General features: G+C 43.3%; 1 protein-coding gene across 4 annotated transcripts in view; it reads right to left on the reverse strand.

The window, feature by feature from the left end:
• TLN2 (talin 2) overlaps positions 1-20,446 on the reverse strand; it is a 456,802-nt gene that overhangs the window by 276,867 nt on the left and 159,489 nt on the right. For 3 of the 4 annotated variants that reach the window (XR_007153041.1, XM_047863103.1, XM_047863105.1), the window contains exon 3: positions 1,210-1,287. The exons of the other annotated variant lie outside the window; for it this stretch is intronic. The gene's annotated coding sequence lies outside the window, so the exon portion shown is untranslated. The remainder of the gene's footprint in view (positions 1-1,209; positions 1,288-20,446) is intronic. 4 annotated transcript variants of the gene reach the window in all.

The raw sequence follows: 20,446 nt of genomic DNA on the forward strand, positions 1-20,446 counted from the left end.
CAGCTGGTCAGAAACAGAACCAGTAAGCCTGATGTGCCACAATACGGTTTTTGAGAAGAGGGGCACAGCCAATCCCTCTTAACCTGTCAAATGTCAATCCAAGGACACCGAGGACCTGCCTTTTGTCCCTGCCGAGGGAACTTGGGACTGTGCAGCCCCATCTGGGACAATCAGAGTGCAAAACCCATAATCTATAACCCAAGTTCATTTCATGTTAGAGCAATTGTGTGCCATCCCTGGAGGGCTCCAAGAACCACCAAGCAGTTTCACAGTGCAACGACTACTAGAATTTTCTACGTTCCTTATCAAACACTTCAAAAATCAAACGTTTATAAAGCAAACAAGTGTGAATAAATGAGAATTCATGCCGTAAGGTTAAAAAACAGCTACTTATCCATTCTTCCAGGCTCCCATCCTCACCCCACCCAACTACGAGGTACAAAAAACAAACAGCAATTTAAGTAGTAAGACCAGACAGCTAGCTACACAGGCCTGCCTCAGAAAATATCAAATGAGACAGGCTAAGTGACAATGTTTCCACACTAAGTTTTATCAATGCAGGGGAGTGGCTAATTGGTAAGAAGATACATCTTTTTTTAATCTTTTTTTAAAATGTTTAATTTTGAGAGAGAGAGAGAACACGCGCACACAGAGGAGGTGCAGAAAGAGAGGAAAACAGAGAATCTGAAGCAGGCTCTGTCAGCACAGAGTTCGATGCAGGGCTCAAACCCATGAACCGTGAGATCATGACCTGAGCTTAAGTCAGATGCTTAACCAAATGAGCCACCCAAGGGTCCCAATAAGAGGATATATTTTTTAGGGATCACGGGGTGGCTCAGTCAACTAAATGTCCAACTCCCAATTTCAGCTCAAGTCATGATCCCGTGGTTCAGGAGATCGAGCCCCTTATCAGGCTCAGCGCTGAGCCTCTCTCTCTCTCTCTGAAAAGTAATTAAGCACCTAAATGTTTTTTTAATGTTTATTTTTGAGAGAGAGACCAAGTACAAGCGGGAGAGGGGCAGAGGGAGAGACAAAGAATCTGAAGCAGGCTCCAGGCTCTGAGCTGTCAGCACTGAGCCGGAGGCAGGGCTTGAACCCAAGAACCATGAGATCATGACCTGAGCCGAAGTTGGACTCTCAACCAACTGAGCCACCCAGGTGCCCCAACATTTGTTTTTTAAAGAAGATATATATTTTTAAAGGACTCACCAAAATTCTCAGTTTATGTAAAGAGTTGATTTCCCTGAAGATATCCTAAAGCATCGGAGAAGCCTTCAGCAGCAATACCTAAAACAGTAGAAATCATCAGAATCAAGTGATATTATAGATGTCAGTTTCGGGGGGGGGACAATTCTCCATCTATACATTTGGTCATTTCCCCCCATACTAAGCATGAAAGGAAATAACTCAGGAAACAATGAATTTCCGCTCCAACACATGGGCTGGGAATTTTCTTTACCAACAGGGAATTGAGGTCCCAAGACAGTTATTTCAAAGACCAAAATTATGTTACTGTTGGCAAAGAGGCAAAAACTCATTCCTCCCCTTCCCTGTGGTAAAAATCCTTAATGGTTTTGAATTTAAACAAAGACCAAATGTATACATCTCCCCACCCACTTGCCCCACCAGTGTTTAGAACAAAAATCAGGCACTTCTCTCCTTTTTAAAAATTAGCTTACAGGAGCCTTTCTGGTCTCATTCACCCTTTTCCTACTCAGCTCCTCGAACGTGTCTATCAAGTGGTCCCTTCTTGCTTCAACTGTTCCCATCTTATTCCCGATTCTCAGAGCCATTCACAACTGACCATTTAGCACCCCAGTCCCTGGGAACCCAGTCTGAAGCAGAGAAGCACCATCATCGACTGTCCAAATCAAAATGGCTCATAGCCACAGTTAACAAACAGGTATCTGAGTAAGAACATATATGTGAATCCTTGAAACAGGATAAACATTCAACTCAAGAACGAAGTACTTATATGAAATAGACCCAGGTACATGTAATCATACCTGGGTAGTTATGTAAGACTAGTTAATAAAAGGTGTTGGTTAGCTATTTGGGAGAAAGAAAAAATCTAGATCTCTACCTCTCTGGTTATAAAAAAAAAAACCAAACTCCAGGTAGAATCATGAGTCCTAGAAGAATATATAAACAAATAATTTTATACCACAGGGACAGAAAAGCTTATAAAAAAAATTTTTTTAATGTTCATATATTATTGAGAGAGAGACAGACAGACACACACACACACACATGACATGTGAGCAGGGAAGGGTTAGAGAAAGAGGGAGACACAGAATCTGAAGCAGGCTCTGAACTGTCAGCACAGAGTCTGACATGGGGTTCGAACTCACAAAGCCTGACCCAGGGCAGGGCTCGAACTCACCAACTGTGAGATAATGACCTGAGCCCAAGTCAGATGCTTAACTGACCGAGCCACCCAGAAAAGCTCTTTCTAAACAGGACATCAAAAACTGAAACTATAAAGGAGTGAGACATCTGGCTGGGTGAATTTTTTAAAATTTCAAATTTGTGAATGGCAAAAATGTGTCAAAAATAAAAACAAAGAACAAAAGGTGGTATTTTCATCAAAAAGTAAAGTAAGAAACTAGGTACAATATTTATACAGCAGACATATAAAGGCTACTTTCCTTATTAAGCAAAAAAAATGAAGCAGTAAGAAAATAGTCCTGTCAACATGGACAAAGACGATTAATAAGCTTTCATTAAGAGAAGAATCCTAATACAGGGCGCCTAGGTGGCTCAGTTGGTTAAGTAGACAATTAACTCTTGATTTCCGCTCAAGTCATGATCTCACAGTTCGTGAGATCTATCCCCGTGTCAGGCTTCCTGCAACAGCACATGCTCTCTCAAAATAAGCATTTTCAAAAAGGAATCATAATAGCAATAAACATATGAGAAGATAATCAACTACACTAACAATGAAAACATACAGGTTTAGAAAATGGAGGATTTTTTAACCTATCAAATTGATAGAGATGTTAAAGACTGACCACAGCCAATGTTATAGACATAGTTCACGATGTAGTCCACCACTTACATAATTTTGTCCACATGTAAAATGACATATTCTTTGATCCAGCAATGCTACCCCTAAGAATTTACGGGTAGTTAATTGTGTAAGCAGAGAGATGGATATATATAGCACCGTAATTAACAGAGAAAACAAGTCAATGCCCTAAAGGTTCACAAATAGGAGCCAGGTTAAATAAACCATACAGATACTGAAAATAACGACTGAGGTTTGTATGTATTGATATGAAAAGATATCCACGTGAAACAGGTGAACAACCATGCACAGTATGATTCCATTTGTGTGTGTGTGTGTGTGTGTGTGTGTGTGTGTGTGTGTGTGTTCCTAGATGTCCTAAGACTCATCTAGAAGGATGTTTATCAAAATAGTTAGGATCACCACTGCTTATCAGGATTTTAGAGCATTTTTTCTTCTTATACTGTATGAATTTCTTATGAGCAGGATTTTTCCAAAGAATACAACGAAGCCTTATCATACTCCAGGCTCCAGTGTAAAGTGTTACACTACATAGATTTCTACGTGCCTTCGATCAGCTTTCTTCTGAATTTACTGACATTTGTATCACACATGGCTTGTAATGAACATCGGTAAGAGTTCCCTTCCTCATCTCCAGCTCCTGTCCCTTCCCCAGGGCCACTTTGTCCTTGCATTTGGGTTTCTAAAGACACACCTGTATCCTTATTCTAAAACCCCCCTCTTTCACTTAACCTAGCTCAATTCAGTTTGTTACTTGTGACCAAAGCAGTACCACATAATACAGTGCTGCTTTTTATTTTCCATCTTCTCCATCATCCCATTCCATTTGAAAACAGAACAGTAAACCCTGTAATCACATCAATGAAGATTTAGGACATATAATGTCTTGTAATGGTTATGACTACAGCCAAAGTAACTGAAGCAGGAGACTCAAAGCTAGTGTAACAAAGGCAAAAGTATTTCAAGAGGCAGGTAGATTCATTCCTGACTAGTAAGAGTGCTGATGAAAAGACTACCTGAATAAGAATAAAAACAAATGCGACATACTTGTCCAGATGGGCCATTTCTACGGTTAAAATATTCTCCACTCTCATGTTTTAACCACTTCACTGATTTATTTTTATTGGATTATGTTTATCTATGAAAAGCCTTTTTTTTCTATTTAGACTATAACATAATGTTTTCCCATAATGGGACCATTATGTTCAATTTATTTCCAGCAAACAAATTTATTCTTCTCATTGCCCTATTTTTAAAGGTTGAGAAGTTCCATATAATGCATGAATCCTCCTAATACCATAATTATAAACCTGGTTAAAAAGCTATAATCCCTTGTAGACATACAAATCCCTTTACAGGTGTGTTGGATGTAAAGTACAAATCTAATTAATCCTTCCCTCCATCTCCTGGAGGCTCCCTCTCAAAAAAAAAAAAAAAAAAAGTCCCTAGAAAGTAGACAAAGGACAAGAACCACTATCCAATTTCAGTAATGAGTAATCATGAGACCTAACCAAGTATGTGTGTCTCCAGGGCCTAAGTCAGACAAACACACAGGGCCATGCACCAGCCTCTCTCTTCTCACCCCTCCCCGGTAGAAGGGCATCTTTCTAAATGGATGGTTGGGGGCAGGTGGACAGGGAGCCAAGCAAGTCCACATCTGAGGCTGAGACACATCAGGCAGGATTGAGACACAACACAATACACTTAGGGGAGACAACAGCAGGGTGGTGCAAAGTATAGACTGACCCTGGATCACTTACTAGTCATTTGGCCTCGATGTGGCCTCTGTGTGCTTCAGTTTCTTCCTCTGTAATAATGCCCATCACAAGAGCTGTTTTGAGGATTAAAGAAGATAGTGTATGTAAAGCAACCAACAATGCTCAAGAGTCTAACATGGTCTTACTTGAGCTCAGTTTGGTGGGAGCAGCCTTGAGCAGAAACTCATTGTTTAGTGCCTACTCATAGGAAGTAAGGTCCCTAAAAGAACTTTGGAATAGTATATATCTATGCATGACACTTACCTATCAAAAGCGCTTCCTCTTTAACATGGATAAGACCTTTACAAATGAATAGAAACTAATTTTAGAGGTACCAGAAGCACATTAAAGAACTCTGCCTTAAAATGGACTTCTTTGGGACATCATCGGATACATCATTTGGCAGCTCCCTTTTTTGAGTAATTTGAGTACCACGCGGTACCTTTTCTGAGTAATTTGAGACAGGCGTAGGTAGAGGTGACCAAAAGATAGCAAACACTATGGACTTGTCACCACCCTCGGCACTTTAGGGCTGGACTTAACTGCTTTTGTATCCCGGGCCATTTGCTACTGAGAATGTATAGATACAGTTCTTAACTCAGTGCCTAAAGCAAAGTGCCCCCAAATGGTACATCCACTACTGATTATCATCTTCACAGCATTAAAGAAACAAAACACATATTCAGTAATCTGACTGAGACCATACAAAGTACTTTTTCACCATGAGGGTTTGATGGACATTTGTTTTCCACATTTTACTTGGCAGCATTTGCACAAGAATGTGGGGCCAAGGTGAAGAGGATCTGAGGAGGCAAGGACGTCTCAAGCCACAAAGGGCCTTCACAAGGCATGTGGCTGACATCTCATGACATGGTACAGATCCGAAGCGGCTAACAACACCTCTGTCCTAACATTTCATTAAAAGACAAGGAATAGTGTGGAGCGCCTGGGTGGCTCAGTCGGTTGAGTGTCCGACTTCAGCTTAGGTCATATCTCGCGGTTTGTGAGTTCGAACCCCGCATTGGGCTCTGTGCAGACAGCTCAGGGCCAGGAGCCTGCTTCTGATTCTGTGTCTCCCTCCCTCTCTGCCCCTCCCCCGCTCATGCTCTGTCTGTCAAAAATAAACATTTAAAATCAATCAATCAATCAATCAATCAAAGACGGAATAGTGTAATAACACATTCAAGCTTTGTCCTAACACCATCAATATGAGCATAAAAATCAGGAGAGGGGCCCATATCAACATATCTTCAATGTTTTTGCTGCCCAACATTATTTAGAACATAACACCAAGCAAAGCAGAGAAAATCTAAATTGAGCTGATAAGAAGAGTATACAGTTGGCCCTTGAACAACATGGGTTTGAACTATGTGGGTCCACATGTGTGTGGATTTTTTTTTTTTTTTTTTTTTTTTTACAGATACAGCATTGTAAGTGTATTTGCTCTTAGGATATTAACATTTTCTCTAGCTTACTTTAAGTAAAGAGTCTGTAATACATACAACATACAAACTACGTACTCATTGACTATGTTATCAATGCAACTTGGGGGAGGGGAGAGTCAAAAGTTACATGCCCATTTCTGGCTGGGGGCAGGAGTGGCAGCCCATGTTATCCATGTTATCCTGGAGTCCAATGTACTACTTTTAGCTTGTATTTATCACTAACATTGGACACATTTACTCCTAATTCCTCAGGAGCAAAATCCAAGAAGCAAATAAATCAGATAGTTCTTCAGAGCCCTAAAATGCAGACTGGAAGAGACAGAGTAAAGACAAATTCTGAAAACAAAAATTCTCCCCATTGCCTAACACACCTACCACTTGCCAAGGATCTGTCTTGCTTTTTTCTGAAACCAGGAGAACTTTTTCTGTCTATGTACAGCTCCGTGTTTACAGTCCAGCTCCACTGTCAGAAGGTATCCGACTCCAAAGCGAAATGTCCAGTTCTGTTTTCGTGGCCCCCTCCCTGCTGACTTCCCAGCTAGAGGCTGGGTGCTGGGGTCAAAAGAAACCCAACAAAGCACAAGCTCAAAGCATCAACGCCCAAGGTTTCCAGAGAGGAGAAATGATAAGCTACCTTGCTCTGTGCAGGGCAAAGAAAAAAGCTCCAGCAATCTCTTTGTATTCCTCTCAAACCAGAATTCCAGCCAACTAGGAAGTCAGGGATGTTATAAGCAAAAAAAAAAAAAAAAAAAAAAAAAAAAAGAAGATTCTCCATAAATGTGTAAAAGGCTCGTTTCAACAACCTGAGTTTCTCCAATGCAGGACATTTTAGACACTTTAATGTGCAAATATTCATAGTGAATGAGTAGCTCCAACCTTATTTGTACACAGATTCCCTTACTCCCATGGTCTAGGTCCCGGGACAAGGGCCTCACACAACAGTTTGGAAAATGTTATAATGAGATTTTTATGCAAATGTTTATTGAAGGCTTACTCTGCTCTACTACATTCACAATTGCATGACTAAGCACAATGCCCTGAAAAGATCAATTAATGGGGCAAAGAATGTTAATGCAAAGGACTGGGAAGCTCATGTTCGCTATGAGGGCCAGAGAAGTGCTACAATTATACACAGTGACCTCACTCAGACTATAGGTTTATCGCAACCAGAAAAATTTGACTGATGCCATGAATTCCTTCTTGTTATATAATTCACCGTTCCTCTTTTCAAAACTTTAAAGGCACAGAGAATCACACTAAATTAGTAACATGAGCAACTGGAATGCAGGCTTCATAGGAACAGGGACTCTACTAGGTTCAGGGCTATACCCTGGCCCTTTAATAGGATGGGTGCAAAGACGCCCCACCAATACAGGACTATATGAAGAAAAGAATAAGTAAGCAATCTTATGTAAGTGTATCATTAACTCACTATTCACTGGCCAAAACATGCACTGTACATGTATTTTTCCTTATGACTTTTGGGTTAGAAGGAAATTTTTGTCTCTTGACTACCACATTCAGTATATTGTTACAGGCAATTATTTTCAATATGAGCCCAATTAACTAACATTCAAATGACTAGGACTTCCAATTAATCAGAGCTATGAAGAGAGTCTCCCTTGGGGAAAGGAAGAACAAACACATTCATCTTTTAGAAGTCTGCAACCACACACCAAAAAGCTTTCATCACCAATTTGCTGAAAAAAACCAAGTGAGCATGGGATACAGACATCAAGAAATATCCTATGTTATTAATTTCAAGATTCTGAATGTAACCTTTAACATAACCCTGAGATGTTACACTACCTTCAAGTGAACAAATCAAAACTTCAATGTTTTTGCCAAACTCAATTCACTATGACAAAATTGCGCTATTTATTTATTTTGAGAAAGAGAGTGCAAGCGGGGGAGGAGCAGAGAGCCAGAGGGAGAGAGAGAATCCCATGCAGGCTCTGCATTGTCAGCAGCACTGTGGAGCCCAACACGGGCCTGGAACTCAAACTGCAAGATTGTGACCGGTGCCCAAGTCAAGAGTCGGACAACATAACTGACCGAGCCACCTAGGTGGCCCCGGGGAAGGCATTTTAGAAAAATTTCTAACAACTGTGTTTTTCTTTAAGAAACAGAGAAGAACAGGGAAATACTGCTCTAGTTCCCCCTTGGTCTTTCCAAAAATTAAATTGATTAGACCCTTCCCTACTCCCATTTTTGCTACCAAGCAGTTCGTGGCCAGGATGTTCCTGTTGGCAGTTTCCAGTCTTGGCTGGAGTATGTTCCCATTCTATTGCAGCAGTCCTTCCCGGTGGCCCCTGCATGCCAGCTCTTCCCCACCCCCAGAGTAAACCCCCAGAATCCAAGACTGCGAGAAGCATGTGAGTTGTGTCTTCAGCTCCCAGGCTAGAGGGACCGCCAGGGCCTGCTTCCTCCCTTCCCACCTCAACTGTCCTGGCAGTCAGGGCTCCTTCTCGAACCCTGCACCCTCTGAGCTGCTTCCACTGCGGTGGCCTTTGACCTCCAGTCTCCATGCTTAAAATGGCCTCCCCACCCTCCTACTCATCCGGTTGCCCAGCAAGTTCCACCTACTCTGGGGAGACTTCATCAACCACATCTCTCTCTGCACTTCCCATACTATGTTGCAATCATCTATTTTAGTGTATATATTCCCCACTAGACTGTGAGCTCTTAGAGGCAATAATTGTGGCTTCCCCCCTAGTCCTTGCCTCAGCTGGAGCACAGTTCCTAACACAAAGTACTGAAATATCTGAATTAACAAATGTATCTTGTATGATTAGTAACTCTAAGGCACTGAAAAAAAAATTAACTGTAAGACACTACAGTAAGGGGCTTCAAGAGGCTGGAGTACAGCAACGGAGTCAGGATGGGGTCAGGGGTATGAGCGTGTATATGCCTGTGCGCGCATGTGTGTATGTGTGCGGACATACCTGCACAGAAAAAAAAAAGGGGGCTGCCTTGTTCTATGATCGCTCTCCAACCCTGTACCTCAAAGTCAAGGTCCCAGTTAAAGCCCCCTTTTCCATTCTTAGTCCTAGGGATTGGCTGTTAACTTAGCCTTCTGCCACAGACCTTTCAGTAAGCTTCTCTGCTGTTTGACCTGGTGTCAATCAGGGAACTACATAGTTGAGTACTCATTCCTTCTTTCCCATCCCGAAAGCAAACAAAGGCTTTATGAGGTTTAGAGATCAGAGAATGGGACGAAAAGATACCCCTCTACAAGTTATCATCCCATCCCTAACCCCTAAAGCAAATCTGTTTTCTCACTCACTCCACCTTGGATGCTGGGAGGAAGCACAACCCAACACAGAAGACCAACAGTGGACCCAGATATACAAGAATAGGCAAATGTTAGCATCAACTATCTAAGCATTTCTTAGAAAGGTGGGGTGAAAAGCTGTAGTGAAGACGCCAAGAAGGTACAACCAATCCAGGGGAATATTCATTAGCACTAAAAAGAAATGAGCGATCAAGCCACGAAAAAGACTTGCAAGAATCTTAAACGCATATTACTGAGTGGAAAGCTAATGTGAAAAGACTTCGTCCTATGTAATTCCAACCACCAGACACTCCAGAAAAGGTGAAACTATGGAAACAGCAAAAAGATCAGTGGTTGCTAGAGACTGGGGAGAGGGAGGGATGAGCAGGCCGAGCACAGACTTTGTAGGGCAGTGAAACTATGCCGTACGATACCAGAATAGTGGGTACATGGCATTATGCATTTGTCAGAGCTCACAGAACGTACAGCACGTGTTCACTGTGCAACAATGAACCCTAATGTGAAGTATGGATTTGGGGTGATTATGATGTGGCAGCGTAGGTTCATTGATTCTAACAAACGTACTGGTGAGGAATGCTGGTAGTTGGAGAGGCTGCGTATGTGTGTGGAGAGTGGGGATATGGAAATTCCGCATCCTTTCTGCTCAATCTTGCTGTGAACTTAGTGCTCTAAAAAATAAAGTCCATGAAAAAAGACATTAAAATTAAAAAAAAATTTTTTTAAACAAAGGAAAGTGAGATACTGGTTCTCCATATGCCCCCTTGCCCCCCTTCTACCAGGCACCAAAGCCAGGGAAAACCCTACAGGGGTCCTCACCACTGGTGGCAAGAGCCCAGGGACAGATCTGGGGTTAGACAAGGGGGGGTTGGACCTTAATAACATTCTTCGCAACAGTGATAGAGAATCTGGCGTCCACCTATACATCACTTGTAGGTATCAGGAGTAGTGAGGTTGAACATGGCTGCCCATGCAGTGTTGGAACCTGCAAGAATAGGCCCCAAGAGGTGGTATCCTCCCTACTGTTATTCCCAGTGCCACCTCAACCTGTAATTTGAGGGCGATTACTCCCTATTAGCACCTTAAGAACTGCCTCTGTAGTAGAACAACTCAACTAAAGGACACAAAGGGAAAATGTGACTTCCTCCAGAGGTAAGCCATCTGGTTTTCCTCAACAGTGAAAACCCATCAACTGTAAGAGAATATCCCAAGGTTACAGCCAGAAGGAGGACAGGCTCAACTCCCATGAACAAGCAAAACGGCCCATTCTTCCAGCTCTCAAAGCCCGGATGTTTTGGGTGCTGTGAGCCAACATACAACATAAAAGCAACAGCAGGAATCAAGGTGCACTGTGAAATTTCATCAGCCTCCAGGCAACATAAAGGATCACAAATAAGAACATAGGGTCATTTGGAAGGACGGTTTAGCTAATCAAGAACAAATTAGCTACTCAGGTATACACAATGTGAAAATCAGGGACACTTATTTTTTTATAAATAAGAATCTATCATCACTTGGCTCTGATTAGTAGCTATTGTATCCCTCAAACTTCATCTTTCAAAAGCAATTTTGCTGCCCTAACCTCTCTTACTATGTGCACTTGGGTCTTCATAAATTGTCACCTGATGTATTTTTCAACTAAATCCCTCTTATCTTTTTTCATCTAGCCAATGATTCTTCATATACTCGTTACGGTACATTTCGTTCAAAACCAAAACACCCCCCCCACCCCCCGCTTCCCCAAGCAAATCGTTTTGTCATTTAAACTCCCTTCTCTTCTCAGAACATATCCAAAACTAATTCTCCTTAGCCATGTCTCCTTCCTGTCCCAGATCTGTCATTCCAAAGGGTCTTGCTTCCCCCTGGAGATGCCCCTACTCTTGCTGTACTCTCAATTTCCAGGGATCTCACAGATTTCTCTGTGTAATTTGGCAATTCACTATATCATTTTCTAGTCAGTCTAATACAGGTTCTGTAAGATTCTAGGACTATGAAAAGTAAAGTATACTCCAGAGCTCAGTGCAGAGCCTGGTGCTGGATCACCCAGGGCCAGAGGCATCTTGGTTCCTTTACACTCATGCTGAGTGAAGAAGGGCAGTGTGGGTCTCCTGGGCCTCACTTCATTCCCATTCGAAAAGCAGAGAGAAGAGCCTCCCTCATAAGCCAACCCAAGGACCACATGGGCCAAAGGCTGGGGTAAACATGCCTGCAATCAACTGACTTTCTTCTCCTTCCCATGTGTGACCTCCTGGCTCTCTAACTGGCATAATATCTCTAAGAACAAGAATTAACACTCAAAGGGCACCTGGCTGTCTCAGTCCAAGAAGCATGTGACTCTTGACCTCAGAGTTTTAAGTTCAAGCCCCACATTGGGTGCAGAGATTACTTAAAAATAAAATCTTTCAGGGGTGCCTGGGTGGCTCAGTTGGTTAGGCATTCGACTTAGGCTCAGGTCATGATATTGCAGTCTGTGAGTTTGAGCCCAGTGTCAGGTTCTGTGCTGACAGCTCAGAGCCTGGACCCTGCTTCGGATTCTGTGTCTTCCTCTCTCTCTGCCCCTCTGCAGCTCGCACTCGGCCTCTCTCAAAAAAATAAACAGGGGCACATAGATGCCTCAGTTGGTTAAGTGTCTGACTTCGGCTCAGATCATGATCTTGTGGCCCATGAGCTACAGCTCCAACTCAGGCTCTGTGATGACAGTTCAGAGCCTGGAGCCTGCTTTGGATTCTCTCATTCTCTCTCTCTCTCTCTCTCTCTCTGTCTCTCTCTGGACCTCCCCTGCACTTGCTTGCTCGCTCTCAAAAATAAACATTGAAAAAAAATTTTTAATAAATAAATAAATAAATAAATAAATAAATAAATGGAAAATGAGAAATCACACCTTTCCTTTACCCTTCAGGGCATTTTTACCACTCAGAATTATCCTATATGGTTTTAAAATATGTCTTCAAATTAAAGGCCGTTATTTTTGAGTGATAGAATTTCAGGACTTTTCTTTACCACTTCATGTACCATATAAATACTTAAAACTCCCTGCTAAAAAGTTCAATCACCCATGAAATAACGAGAACATTATAATGAATCCCTAAGTATCCATCACTCTGATTCCACAGCTACCAACTCCCAGCCGGGCACTCATCTCACCCAGACCCTTTCCGTCCTGTGTCAATCGCCCCCTCACTGGACATTCTTTTGAAGCAAATACCAAATATCATACCATTTCAATTTAATGGTTTTCTAAAACTAGTATTTTTAAGCAGAAAATGAATAAAGCTGTTGTCACCTGGAAAAAATGAAAATTAAAACCTATGCCTATCAAAGTTACGGCCACCTCGTTCCCTGTTGCACACAGATGACCTAATACAGATTCAGCAGGCCCGAGTTAGGATTCCTAGCAGTGCGGGAGGTGACTGGGTGACTGTGGGCAGGACACCCAGCCCCTCTCTGCCCAAAGATCTCTGCTCCCAAGGAGGAAACCAGGATGTGAGGGCTCTGAGGCTCCCAAATCATCTGCTGGGGCACAACTAGGACTTTCTACTTGCATGTTTTGCTGTCACTCCTGGCACCGGCTTGGCTAACCAGAGTAACTTAGTCTTTACTTAATTCTTTGTGAAAAAGGATTAATACATATTCTAGTAGCAAAGTCTTCTCTAGAAACCAGTTTCTTCCATATTACCCTTATACTTAAAAAACAAAAAACAAAAAATCCTTCCATTCTTTTTCTTCCCCAATCTCTCAAAATAAGAAGAAATACAAAGTAGAATCCTGCTTGAGTCTCTTGTCTCTGTTCTTACGGAATCAGTGAGAAATCTCATGCTCTGCCTCCACCCTTGGGCAAGATAACCTATAGAATTGCCATGCTAAAAGTCACTGATGCAGGTGGCCAGAGGCCTCTGGGGATGGGATGACTCCCCCAAGGGTCCCACGATGTCCCCTACAAGGCAACCGAAATCCTTTAAAAATTCTTTTGGACCAATTTGTAATTCAAATAGAAAACTATTCAGGGCATTGTCCAAGTCATCTGCCTCACCATGGACTTTGATTCTCTGTATCTGTACTGCCCCTATCATACCTAGTGGCCACACACAGCTGGAGAGCGGTTGAAATGTACCTAATGCCTATTGCTGCATGCCATGAATGCCAACTCCATAGATTTTGAAGACTTAGCACAAGTAAGTAAAATACTTCATTAATAAGCTTTATATATCTTGAAATGTTAACACTTCCAATGTACTGGATTAAATATTAAATTTAATTTCACCTTTTAAAAATGTGGCTATTCAAGAGTTGAAAATTTTAAGTCTCCCTTCTAGTACAGTGCTTCTCTGGTTTCTAAGTCCTTTTCACGACATCACAAATATGTTTCATGTTAACCCAGCATAACTAGGGTTATTTGCATACAACCCTAAAACTAAACTTAATTCACTTGGACTTATTTTTAATTATCTTGTATATTTCCCCTAACAGTTCCTGTGAATTCCCATGAAGATCTGAATATTTAAGTGTTCCAGTAAGACCATTACAGCTACCTTGAGCATAAAATACCACACAATCATCCTAGAGACCCCTTCAGCCTGAGAATCAAAACATTTAAAAAGCAATTCCAAGTCCCTATTTTTTATCTCATAATCAGAATATGGTAACATTTCTCCTGGCTGTTATTACCCTGGGTATTAGATTTTCACTCTATGCAGCTGACAAAATATACAAACCCACATATCTACTCTAAGGCGGGGTGGAGATGTACTGGCATTCTCCATAAACCAGGAGGAAAGCCACTCACCTGCTTTCTATTGGTTTCCAGGGCATGCAATCATAAACATCTGATTGAACCAAAGATTGAACACTGATTTTTTTTTTTTAAAGGAAAAGTCAAACATCATGCCTGACCTCTGACCTGACCTCCTGACCTGACGGACAGTGGTCTTTAGGGTGTTTCCCACTATGTTTTCCTTGTGGTCAGCAGAGATCAGAGTAAGTTGGATCTCTCTTCTTTTTTCCATGACTCCATGGAAATAGATGAACTAAGTAAAACTTCCATTATCTAGCCCAGTGGTACCCAAAGGGTGGTCTGCCCACCACCAGTGTGGGGCTGGTCTGTAGTAAGTACAGAAATGAAGAGTAAACATTTGGAAACTTTTATAGCAATTTAACAATTTATGTTGGCTGAATGTAATAAAAAGTGCTTATATTTCATAGGTTTTTCCAAATATTTCATTTTTATTGAGTTTTACTGAAGTAGCCCAGCCCAAAACAACAACTATAAATTGAGTAACTAATCCTTCCTTTCAGAAACACTAAACCAACTCATCAGAATTCCCAATTTTCTAGTCACCTCATTCTACATGTGTAAGAGTAGGGGATAAGGTAACAAACACATGGGGAAAAGGGAGAAAAACTACCACTTAGGAGACATTCAGTGAAACAGAACATTTCCATGACACAGTTAAGGATGGGGATTTGTAACACGGTCATATTTGTACATTTACCATTACGACGCCCTATTTCTTCTTCACATACACACACACACACACACACACATATAATGCTATGCATTACAAACCACATTGTGCTATAATTCAGTGGTGATGGGTCCTGACTTCAGAAATAACATATACAAACTCAAGTTCATATGCGGAATGATTACACATCAACTAAGCACAAATGTCAAGTGTTCATTACCCACAGATGGAAATTCAAGTGTTTTTTAAAAGCCAAATTGAGGTTAAAAGCTAAACATTTCTAAGTAAGGAGCCAATCAGTAAGCACTGAGGAACAGAAAAATGGAGAGGCAGCCCCTGAAGAAGTCACTATGAAGCCCAGAAGACAGATGGCCCCCAAAGTATCAGGAGGCCAAGCAGCTCAAGTGTGAAATGACTCTCATGCCCGCAGTCACTTCAGTTATATTTGGTCTCAACACTGGCTTCTTAGCCCCAGCTGCAGCCAACAGAGGGGATCCTGACAAGGCTGTGTCCCTCTCTAGTCCCTCTCACCCAAGGCTGGAGGACCCAAGCAGGGAGTCAGGCAGCGGCTGGCGCTCACCAGTGGTTCGGGAATCTAGCCAGCTACTTCCTCAAAGCCTCAGGGTCCTCATGTGGACAGAGCGCTAACAACAAAGACCTCTCAGGGTGAAGGGAGAGTGGGTTTTGTGAGAAGACTTGCAAATTCCAGCAAGCTGGAGACCGAAGGGAAGAAGAAACCACAGCCCAGAAGAGGAGGGGGGATTCCTGGAGAAAGGGGACGTTCCAGGAGGTGGACAGGGGAAGATGTTCCCAACCAAGAGCACTTCCCCCAACCTGGACAATGGCAGCAACAGAGGAGGGAAGCTGGACAGTTGGCATCTCAGGGACCTGTATTTTCCAGGACAGATGGGAGGAGCATACCCTATTGAAAAAAAAAGGGGGGGGGGTGCTGAGGAAGGGGCAGCATAAAGGGATTTAAAGCAAGGTGACAAATCTGCATACTTCCTGGAAGAACCAGAGCATGTGTGGCCCAGGGGCCCCACTAAGGGCACCACATGGGAAGAGAGCTGAGCAGAGGCCGTGGTTATCATGTGTGTGATTACCAGTTTCAGATGGGTCCCCAAATGTGGCCATGGAACCTTCATTCTTCCCGGCTCAGGGCGAGGGCATCAGGGAGCTGGAGTCCCTCAGAAGAGGTCTACTAAAGGACCAAGTGAAAGCAGGGAGACAGGCAGAGTGGGAAAACAAGGAGGAGTTGAGATAGGGAGGTTTCAGTGAGGTCAAAGATCAGGTGAGAGACAGGTCAACAGGGTGTCATCAGGGTGAGAAGATCAAGGGGCACAATTTCTAGACAAACCACACCTCATTCAGGGTGTGACAATGAACACCGGAAGGTAAGGCCTCAACAGCAGGCCAAAGCTCAGTTTAGGAGCTGGGTGGTTAAAGGGTTCACGGACAGGTGCACACCACCTTGGGTATTTGGGGACATCTTTCCTCAGCTGTAGGATTCTTTTCCACGGCTGTGATTTTGCCCTCGTGGGGGTGGGCTAAACTCTTTGCTGTCCCAGAAAGTAAATCTGTCCAGCACCAAGGCATGGAACCCTGTGCCTCCCCACAGCTGGGCTCAGCATGGACGCCTTGGAGCCTCAAGCTTTCCGATGCTTCCAGAAGGAGATATCCAAGAAAGACATCCCAAGTGTAACTGGCCTGACACCCATCCCTAGGGAGGCCCTGTGAACCTGAGCCAAAGGGCTGGTGGGAGAAGAATGTCTGATGTACAGTGGAATCTCACAGAGAATAACTAATAGCTTTGAGGGAAAATGAAGAGCCTGGGGAGTGCACACAGCAGCTTCCTGGTTAGGTCAGGGCTGGACGTGAGAGAGGCACATGGCTAAGGAACAGTCCCTGGGCGAAGATGGAGAAAGGTGCAGCAGGAGGAGGGGTAGGACACACGAGGAGGGCAAGCGCGAGGTGGCAGCGGGGAGTTGGGTGGCCCGCCAGGGCAGCAGAGGCAGGGGGCCGCGAAAATAGCCTGGAATGAAAGCATTGGGAAGCAGCATGCTGGGCGCACTTTTGTCCCCAGTAGAATGCGCAGTCATCAGATACTCAATTTTCAGGTACTTCCAGACCTCTGGCTGGTACCACATAGACTTGGCATGAACAGTCCAGCATAGAGTGGATAAAACGGATTTTGGGGGTCAGAGGTCGCTGTCAGCAGCCCACCTTAGGGCATGCATGTGGGACCGAACTTCCAGGCAACAGAAGGCACCATTTCCTTCGAGAAAGAGGCTGTGCCTCGGGTCCAGCCAGAGAACCCAGAAGGAGGAACCTGACTTGTATTCCTTCACAGTGCCAGGCTACAGGTACGGCATCTCCATACATCAATACATGAGACACAGAGAGAACGAAAGGCAGTCCGGTACCTGTCCCGCCCTGGAACGTGGTGATTAAATGGAGAGTACAGAGTAGACTAAAAGACCTAAGAGACTCACCAACCAGATGAAATATTTAGTATTAAATATTTTTAGGTTTCATACTGGTTCATATGTTTTTAGGCATGGTAATTACATTTAGGAAAAGAACTTCAACCTTTTAGAGTTGCACATTGAACTATATACACATGCACACACACGGATGAACTGCCATGTTGAGGATTTATCTCAAAATAAGCCAGCGAGGGGAAAACTCCTTCCTCTTTTGTTCTTGATGAAACAAAATGGATCGTGTATGAGCCATGGGAGCTGGGTGATGGGGGCTTGCACTGGTCTTCCTCCTTCTGCAGATGTTTGCAATTTCCTATTAAAAAACAACATGGAGGCAGCATTGTTTTTAACTAATTGTGTTAGTATGATGACATTTCTGCAATGAACTCCGAACGCTGAAAGTATGATGAGAATGCTTTCAAGGCAGTTCCTTTAACAGTTCCATAGGAGTAGAGTATTTCAAGTTTTCCAAAGAAGCAAGACTGCCTGGCTTCAAGTACAGGCAGTCACGCTTGACAAGGTCCGGGGACAACATCTGCCCCAGCAGTGTGTCACCGTGACATCAAAATTTGGCACCTTCCCCTCTGAAGCCGTGAGCTAAGTTTGACTGATTCACAGGCATGATGGGCAAGAGACTCCTGTCAGGCTTTGTTGCCCAGTTGAGAAATCAAGCAATGGAAAGGTGCCAACTATAGGGCCCATCTCTCAAGCACTATCACTGTGACTGGTATCCCCATTTTGAAACCACCAGCAATATGGCAATAATCCAGGGGGGAAACTAGGTAATTCCTGCCCTAAAAGTTAATAGCACATAATGTTTATCTCACTTCTGTGAGACCCACATCATGACCACATAGAGGACAGCTGGGTTGAAAGGTCAATCTCAGGAATTAACAGTCAACAGACCCAACCACCACCACGACCACCACCCCCCCCCCCCCCCCACACACACACCGTTCTATCACCAAACTCAGGGCATCTTACGTACTACCACTCTGGAGAACATGGTCTTAAACCAGTGGTTCTCAGCCCTGAGTGATTTTGCCCTGGGGAAATGCTAGCATCGTTTGGAAAATTTTTGGTTGTCACAAGCAGGGAGGGATGCTACTGGCCTCTGATGGTTAGAGACCAAGGACACTGTTCAACATGCTCCAACGTACTAAAGAGCCCCATATAAAGAATCATCTGGCCTAAAAACAATGTCAGGAAGTTAAAGTTGACAAGACCTGACTTAGGCAAGTAGAATTAAGTGTTAAAAGATATTCAAACTTTTTCAGAGAGGGAGGGGAGGGGACAAAGAAAAAGACACAGAGACAGACAAGGAGAGAAAAAGAATTGACACGGTCTTTGAGAAGTCCTTTAAAGATTTCTACCAATATTCTTTAACCAGATGTGATATCTGATACCATATTCTCCAGTTTAACTCTCTTTTGTCTGCTAACACAAGGGGCCAAACACTTGAGAGACTACAACTGCCAAGACCAATATTTGCTTTTTTCCAACGGCCATGTTTACCCAAGATTATTCTGCTCTTGGTGAACTAGAAACCAACTGGCTGTTGACACACTTGGACAAGAGCCAAGGAACAGTCTGGCACCCTTCCCCAGGAGAGGCAAAGGGGGAGTGTGGTCCAAGAAGACCAATCTGTAAAAACCACCTAACCACTTTGAAATCACTTTGGAAACAACTTCCCATCAACAGGGCAATCCTGTTAACATTTTCACTAGCACTGGAGTCTTCAGAAGAGGAAAGAGAATGGGGAGATCACAGGAAGAAGGAAGACTGGGAAGAAGGAAGAAAGAGAACAAGTATCACCAAAGAACTTAACAGCACTTAGGGCGCCCGGGTGGCTCAGTCACTTATGCTGACGGCTCAGAGCCCGGAGCCTGCTTCGGATTCTGTGTCTCCTTCTCTCTCTGCCCCTCCCCAATTCACACTCTGTCTCTCTCAAAAAACATACAAACAAGGGCACCTAGATGGCTCGGTTAAGCGTCCGACTTTGGCTCAGGTCATCATCTTGTGGTTCGTGGGTTCAAGCCCCGTGTTGAGTTCTGTGCTGACAGCTCAGAGCCTGGAGCCTGCTTCTGATTCTGTGTCTCCTTCTCTCTCTGCCCCTCCCCCACTGCCCCTCTGTCTCTCCTTCAAAAATAAAAATTAAAAAAAAAAAAAAAGAATTTAACAGTACTTTGACCTGAAGAAAGCAGAAAGGAAAACCAATTCACACGTTATTATTATTCTATCAACTGTAGCTTTAAAGCTAAGAGGGAGTATCTTTAGCTTGATTGTTAACTCTGAAATGTAAGCCATGACTGACCTCCACAATGACCAGTAATAGCTTCTCATTTGAATTCTACTGTTTGTATTTACATAAGTGGTGTGTTTACATAAGGAATTCCGGTATCAGAAATTCAGCTGCACTTAACGCTCACAATTACCAGACTTCTCACATGCCAAGAGCCATTTCACAGCCCTTTCCCTTTACCACAAAAATTCAGCTGTAGCTATAAAAACCATCACCAAGTTCACCTGCTTACATGAGACCCAAGGATTTCTGACTGGAGACTCTACCAGCCTCACATGGTAACTCCAGATGTTACCCATTCAAGAGAGTCTGGGCACCACAGTGTGTCTGAGCTGGCAATCCTGGTTTCCAAATGCCTGGGCTAATGTTTCTGCCTCTGGAGGAAACTTTCTCATCTCCTGGCTTCTTCTTGAAAGGAGTGGAGACAATAGACCTGTAGAAAGGTCAGGCCAATAGCAGCCCCCAAAAAAGATACGGTCATGTCTTAATCCCTGAAACCTGTGCACATGACCAGACTTGGGAAAGGTTGCAGATTTACCTTCTGATATTGAAGATACCGAGAAGAGATCATCCTGGATTACCTGAGTAGGTCTTAAATCCAAAGAGAAGTGCCCTACTAAGAGCCAGAAGACAAGGAGAAGGTAAGTCCATATGAAGACAGGTGTATGTTTGGAGTG

The sequence above is a fragment of the Prionailurus viverrinus genome, chromosome B3, assembly GCF_022837055.1.
Source record: "Prionailurus viverrinus isolate Anna chromosome B3, UM_Priviv_1.0, whole genome shotgun sequence".
Classification (NCBI taxonomy): domain Eukaryota; kingdom Metazoa; phylum Chordata; class Mammalia; order Carnivora; family Felidae; genus Prionailurus; species Prionailurus viverrinus.